The sequence below is a fragment of the Cynocephalus volans genome, chromosome 3, assembly GCF_027409185.1.
Source record: "Cynocephalus volans isolate mCynVol1 chromosome 3, mCynVol1.pri, whole genome shotgun sequence".
NCBI lineage: Eukaryota > Metazoa > Chordata > Mammalia > Dermoptera > Cynocephalidae > Cynocephalus > Cynocephalus volans.
Genome location: NC_084462.1, coordinates 151,605,982 through 151,611,981, shown reverse-complemented (window position 1 = coordinate 151,611,981; position 6,000 = coordinate 151,605,982). Strand labels below are relative to the sequence as shown.

General features: G+C 49.7%; 1 protein-coding gene across 6 annotated transcripts in view; it reads left to right on the top strand.

The window, feature by feature from the left end:
* Window positions 1-4,231: 4,231 nt before the first annotated feature.
* The window catches only part of SLC8A3 (solute carrier family 8 member A3), a 137,758-nt gene continuing 135,989 nt past the window's right edge, over window positions 4,232-6,000 (top strand). For 4 of the 6 annotated variants that reach the window (XM_063092156.1, XM_063092157.1, XM_063092153.1 and 1 more), the window contains exon 1: window positions 4,568-5,193. The gene's annotated coding sequence lies outside the window, so the exon portion shown is untranslated. Of the gene's footprint in view, window positions 4,309-4,567; window positions 5,194-6,000 lie in introns of those variants that run through there. The other 2 variants (XM_063092155.1, XM_063092158.1) reach the window with 2 other exon arrangements.

The window sequence follows — 6,000 nt, the reverse complement described above, 5'->3', positions numbered from 1 at the left end:
ACGTGGGGGGTACTTACTAGTAATATTTACTGTGATGATTAAATCAATACTGGTGATGATTAAACAAAATGTATTTGCTGTGTGAAAACTCGTTGAGCTTCTACTTATGACCTGTTCACATTTCTGTATGTATGGTCTACTGAAATAAACAATTTTATTAAAGAAAAAAAAAAACAGAAAAAATAATTGTGACAAATTTTTGAAGTACAAGTTATAACAAGGTTAAAAACAATATAACTCATAAGGAGAATTATGTCTCACTAAACTGCCCTATGGTCAAATGGTGCTCATTAAACTTTGATCTCCCCTACAGAGCTGTTCCAGAACTTACTTTAAGCTTCAGCTTGATTGTCTGCTCCTGCCTCTCCTTAACTTCTATCAGATTGTACAGTCCAAGGGCTGTGGAATTCTGGCACCTAGGTTGCCTGTGAGAAGAAACAATATGGTTCGTGCCAAATGCAGAGCTAATGGTAGCTGGGGCAGGCATGTCTGCTCCTTGTAAAGTGCCCGAGTCCCCACTTTTGGAGAAACACCAACTTGTGGAGTTCTGGGGCATAATGGTAAATAATGGGGCATACCCAAGAAGCTATACCATCCCACTATTCACCCCATCTGCCCCATCACATGCTGCTTTGTTCCCCAGAATTCACATTTGAAGCCCTAACCCCACATACCTCAGAATGTGACTGGATTTGGAGACAGAGCTTTCAAGAAGGTAATCAAATTACAACAAGGTGGTTAGGTGAGACCCAATCCAATATGATTGGTGCTCTTGCTCTCAATGCTGATAATAAATAGCTGGCTTGCTGGATTTCCTGTGAAAATCCCCTTGAGTTCTAGAAAAATCAGAAATAAACAAACAAACAATGGCAGAAATGGAAGGCAGATTGTCATCAGATTTAATGTTGATCATCCTAGTATCATGTAGCAGAGAGAAGTACATTCCCTCTGGAGAGAGAAGTGCATTCAATGACAAGGACTCACAGAATCAGCTAGATTACTTGGATTCTGTATGAGTTTGCTAGGGCTGCTATAACAAAATACCACAGACTGGGTGGCTTAAATAACAGAAATTTATTTTCTCACAGTTCTGGAGGCTAGAAGTCCAAAATCAAGGTGTCAGCACGTTTGGTTTCTCTCTCCTTGGCTTGCAGATGGTTGCCTTCTCACTGTATCCTAACAGGGCCATCCCTCTGTCTATCTGTCCGTGTCCTAACCTCCTCTTCTTATAAGGACGCCAGTCATATTGGATTAGGTCTCACCTAACCACCTCGTTTTAATTTGATTTTCTTCTTGAAAGCCCTGTCTCCAAATTCAGTCACATTATTAGGTACTTGCAATTAGGGCTTCAACACATGCATTCTGGGGGACACAGTCCATAACACATTCTATCTATCCTTTGCTAAGCTCTGTTACTGGGTTGAATCCTCTAACTTCTCTGGGCCTCAGTTTCCTCCCAACTTGAAAATGAGGCTTGTGGCTCTTGCTCCCAATGCTGGCAATAAATAGCTGGCTTGCTGGATTTCCTGTGAAAATTCCCTTGTGTTCTAGCACAACCAGAAATAAGCAAATAAATGATGGCAGAAATGGAAGGCAGATTGTCATCAAATTTAATGTCTGTGTGTGCATGTAGCAGAAAGAGGAAAAAAGTGAGACTATCCAGACTTCAAAAGAGTCACGTGAAATTTGGTTGTAGAACTTAGAAGTGGGAGAGAAGCAGGGTTAGTGGGGAAAAAGAGATAGGGAAAAAAGAAAGTGAATTAACATATATTTGGGAATTGCTCTATACCAGAAACTGTAATGTCACTGAATCCTCACAACAACCCCATGAGGTGGTATTATTATTATTCTTTCCTTTTTACTGGTTAAAACAAGGAGGCCCAGAATGCAGAGCTGGGCTTTGTTATTTCCGTCTACCTAGAACTCAGAGAACCCATACAAGTCAGCTCTGCCTAAAGCAATGGTTGAACATGCTTCGGCATCTCCCTCACCTGTCACCTTCCTACCCAGCAATGCCATGTTACAGGTGACAAGAGGAAAATGAGGCTTCTGTCTGGTGTTTTGGCAGTTTTACATAAATGCCAAGACTAATTCTGTTCTTACTGTTGTTGCTGTTGCAGTTTTAGTGACAGGGTAATGTTCATTGAAGAAATATCAATAGATATAAATAAGCAAAACAAAGAAAATTCTGGAACAAGCAAAACTAATTGATAGTGACAGAAAGCAAATCAGTGGATGCTTGTGAAGATAAGGAATGAGTATGAAGGGGCCTGAGAGAAATTTGGGAAGAGATGAAAATGTTCTATATCTTGATTGTGGTTGTTGCACTACTTGAATGTATTTTTATCAAAACTTATCAACTTATATACTTAAAACAGGCTAATTTTGTATATAAATTATGCCTTAATAAAGTTGATCTAAAGAAAAGAAAATCACCGGAAATCTCACCACCATTAGATAACCATTACTATTTTGATGTTTTTATGCTTCCAGCACCCATGCGTGCGCGCGCACACACACACACACACACACACACACACACACACACACACACACACACACACACCACACACACACACACACACAGTATCACACCCTGTGTTCTGTTTCTCTCTCTCTCTCTCTCAATACTATGTCATGAAAACCATTCCATGTCAATACAAAGAATGCTGCATCAGCATTTTTGTAGTGGTAGAATTCACCATTATGTCAATGTAACATGATTTACTCCACCAATTCTCTCTGTTGGAAAATTAAGATGTTTCCAATTTTTCACTGTTATAAACACTACCATGAATATCCTTGTAACTAAATATTTGAGCATATTCTCAATTATTGCCATAGAATGAATTTCTATCAGTAAAATTACTGAGTCGTGGATTCACATTTTTTAAGGAATTTGATATATCTTTCAAAATTGCCCTTCCTAAAATCTACACCAATTTATACGTTCACCAGTCATCTCTTGGTCGTGACAGTAGACCAGTCAGCATTGTGGCTCTCCATGGGACTAGACACAAGGTAAATCCCATTAATTGACATATCCTGAAATCCCACAACTTTAGAAGTTATTGACACTGGACAACGTAAATGTCTCAGCCATAACTGTAACTGAATCAAGGCCCATAAACTTTCGGGGATCTGAAAACATCTCCCTAATTGAGCACATCCAGGACCCAAACTCAGGACGGCAACCACCACATAACTTGCTAAGGGAACACTGAGTTAAGGGACCAGAAAACAACTCATGCCATCACAGGCTTAATCTCTTTGGACCAAACCTTGCTCCAGAGCAGCCCCTCAGAGGAACCAGAGACCCCGGCAGTTGTGCTATCACAACTGTTGGAGTGTCAGCACAAATCTTGTTGGTTCCACCTTATTCCAATCCTTGGTTTTGCTGCATGTGGTCTTGGGTTGGTTATATAATGTCTCTAAGGCTCAATTTCCTCAACAAGAAAATGGAGTTAGTAATTGTACGTGTCTCATCGAGTTTTACGAAGAGGACATGAGATAACAAAATCAAATTTGCCAGCACCACCCCTGGCGCTGAAGAAGTGCTGATATTTGGATTATTATCACTTGTTATCCCCTCACACTTGGCTTCAGGCCTCGGAGAACAACTTCCCACCCTTATATTCTGTCCCATCTGCACTGGTGTCCCTAGAAAAGGCTAGCTACCATGCTCATTTTGGATCTGCTTAATGCCATAGATAAACTAGGGACGTGAAACGCCGTTCTTAGGAGAGGCCTGCCCACCCCTCATGCCTCCAGGACCAAGCCTGACAAATATAGCAGAAATTACAGGCGTCTGATTTAAGGCTACGTGTGTACACTTCGCCTGAGCCAAGCCCCAAACCCTAGCTCTGCTGCTCATCAAAGGACCATCTCTCTTCCAGTCTCCAGGACCAAAGTAAGCAGCAATTTGGGAGGCAGCCCCCTCTTATTTTTAGCCTTAAAAACCCAAAAAGCCAACATACCAGAGCTCACCCAAGCGTCTCTCACAAGCTGTTGTTTGATTTGGGTTGAGAAAATGACAGGCTGAGTTCTGCAACACGAAGACAAGAAAAAAAGAGGGGGGAAAAAAGGAGTTTTCTTTTCCCTCCACTGCCAACCTCCATCCCCTCAACCCCTCCCCTTAGGTCTGGGTGGACCCTGCCTGGGTAATAATTCCCTGCTATATTTAAAAACCACAGATGTGTTCGGTGGAGTCTTAATTTCGGGATTGCAGGCGGCGTCTCCTGAGGACAAGGGGAAAGCCGGTGCCGCGCGCCCTCCCGCTGCCTGGAGCTCCCACTCGGCGGAATCCAGGTCAGGACGCGCCGCCGTCTCGGAACTGCAGTCGGCCGCGAGGCGCCGGCGCCAGGCTGTACCGATTGGGTGGGTGGCCGCGGGGTAAGGGCTGCGTCTGAATTCAGTCCTCGGGGGCTCACCGGACGCGAGGTGCAAGCTCGGCTTCCCCGCTGCTGGTCGGGAAGCGATCTGCAAGTCTCCCCTCGGCGCGCGACAATAAATATATGCGCGGCTTGTCATTCGGTGCGGCTCCCTCTCCCAGCCGATAGGGTGACGTTGGGTTTGGAGGCTTTGAGATTGGCTTTTTGATTTGGCTTCTTGCGGCAGCTTAATGGGCAAAGCTCTCGGCTCGCCCAGAAACCACCCCTGCGAGCGTCCCTCGCGCGCGGCGAGGCCGAGACGTCTCCCGCGGTGACGGCGTGCGAGGCGGAGAGCCGGCGCGCTCCCAGCCCCGGGAAAGCCCCGGCGACGCGGCTGCGAGCCCAAGCCGGGGTCCCTCGGAGCCGCCAGGGCGCGCCGGGCTGCGCGCCTTCCTGCCTCTCCCGGCCGGGATCCCCCGCCGTCTGCGGCCGGGACTCGGGGCCTCTCTCGGGCGTAGTCTCGAGCCCGCGCCCGGGGTCGGGGTTTTCCCTGTTCCTTAAATCGGCGCGGAGGGACCCCTCCCCGGTCCCCCTCGCCCTGGACCTCGCGCTCCAGATGCCCTGTCCCGCAGCTCCCTGACAGCTGCGAGCCCACGAGCCCCGGCCGGCGGGCAGCGGCGGCGGCGGCGGACTGACATGTCCCGGTCGCGGCTGCGGCCGGCGGGCAGCCCGCGGGGGCGATGAGCCGCTGCGGCCGCTGAGGAGCCCGGCGGCGGGGGCATCGCGCGCCTTCCTCTCCCGCTTGGGAGGCCGAGAGGAAACGGTGAGTAATGGGCTGAGCCGCCTGCCCTCCCCCCTCGGCGGCCGGCCCAGGCAGGGGAGGCAGAGGTTGGGGGACTTGGGATGCCCCCAAGAGGCGCCCTAGTTGTGAATAATAACGTTAATTAAGTTATTGCTCAAGATCATCCAGAGGAACTGCCTTCCTGTGGTTTAGTGCCAGAAGAAGCGGGGGAGGGTGCCCCGGAAAGTGTGCGTTGTGTATGCGGTGTCGTGGGGGGTGGGGGTGGGAGGAGCGTCTACGGAGGGTGCCTGGGAACGTGTGTACAGTCGGGGAGTGGGTTCGCCGGGTTAGTGGGGGTGCCCCTTGGGGAGCGTGACTGCTGTGTTGCAGGCTGGATGCATGTGTTCATATATGCGCCGCCTGTGCCAGGGGGTGTTATGGTCCCGGGGCTGTGAGCGTCCGCCAGGCTTGGGGGCGACGAGGGGAGCGCGGTATCCACTCGGCGCGCTCCCGCGTGCACACACGCACGCACGCGCGCACCCCAACCTCGGGACTCCCCCGCCGCGGGTCGGGAACTGCAGCCCGGCGCACCGGCCCGTGGCTGCCGAGGGGGCGGGGAGGAGAAGGGTTTCTCCAGTCCTGTGCTCTCCAGCTCCGGGGGTCTGGCCGGTCCCAGGCCGGCTGGGGAGAAGCGAAGTACAGAATCCCCCCATCCCCGTCCCCAACACACTCACACACACGCGCGGCCACAGGCCCTCACCGAGAGGCAAGCGCTGCTCCGCAGGCCCTGGCTGACCTGCACCGAGGACCCGAGCCACTGAGGGTCATGATGAAAGCGATATGCTCCAG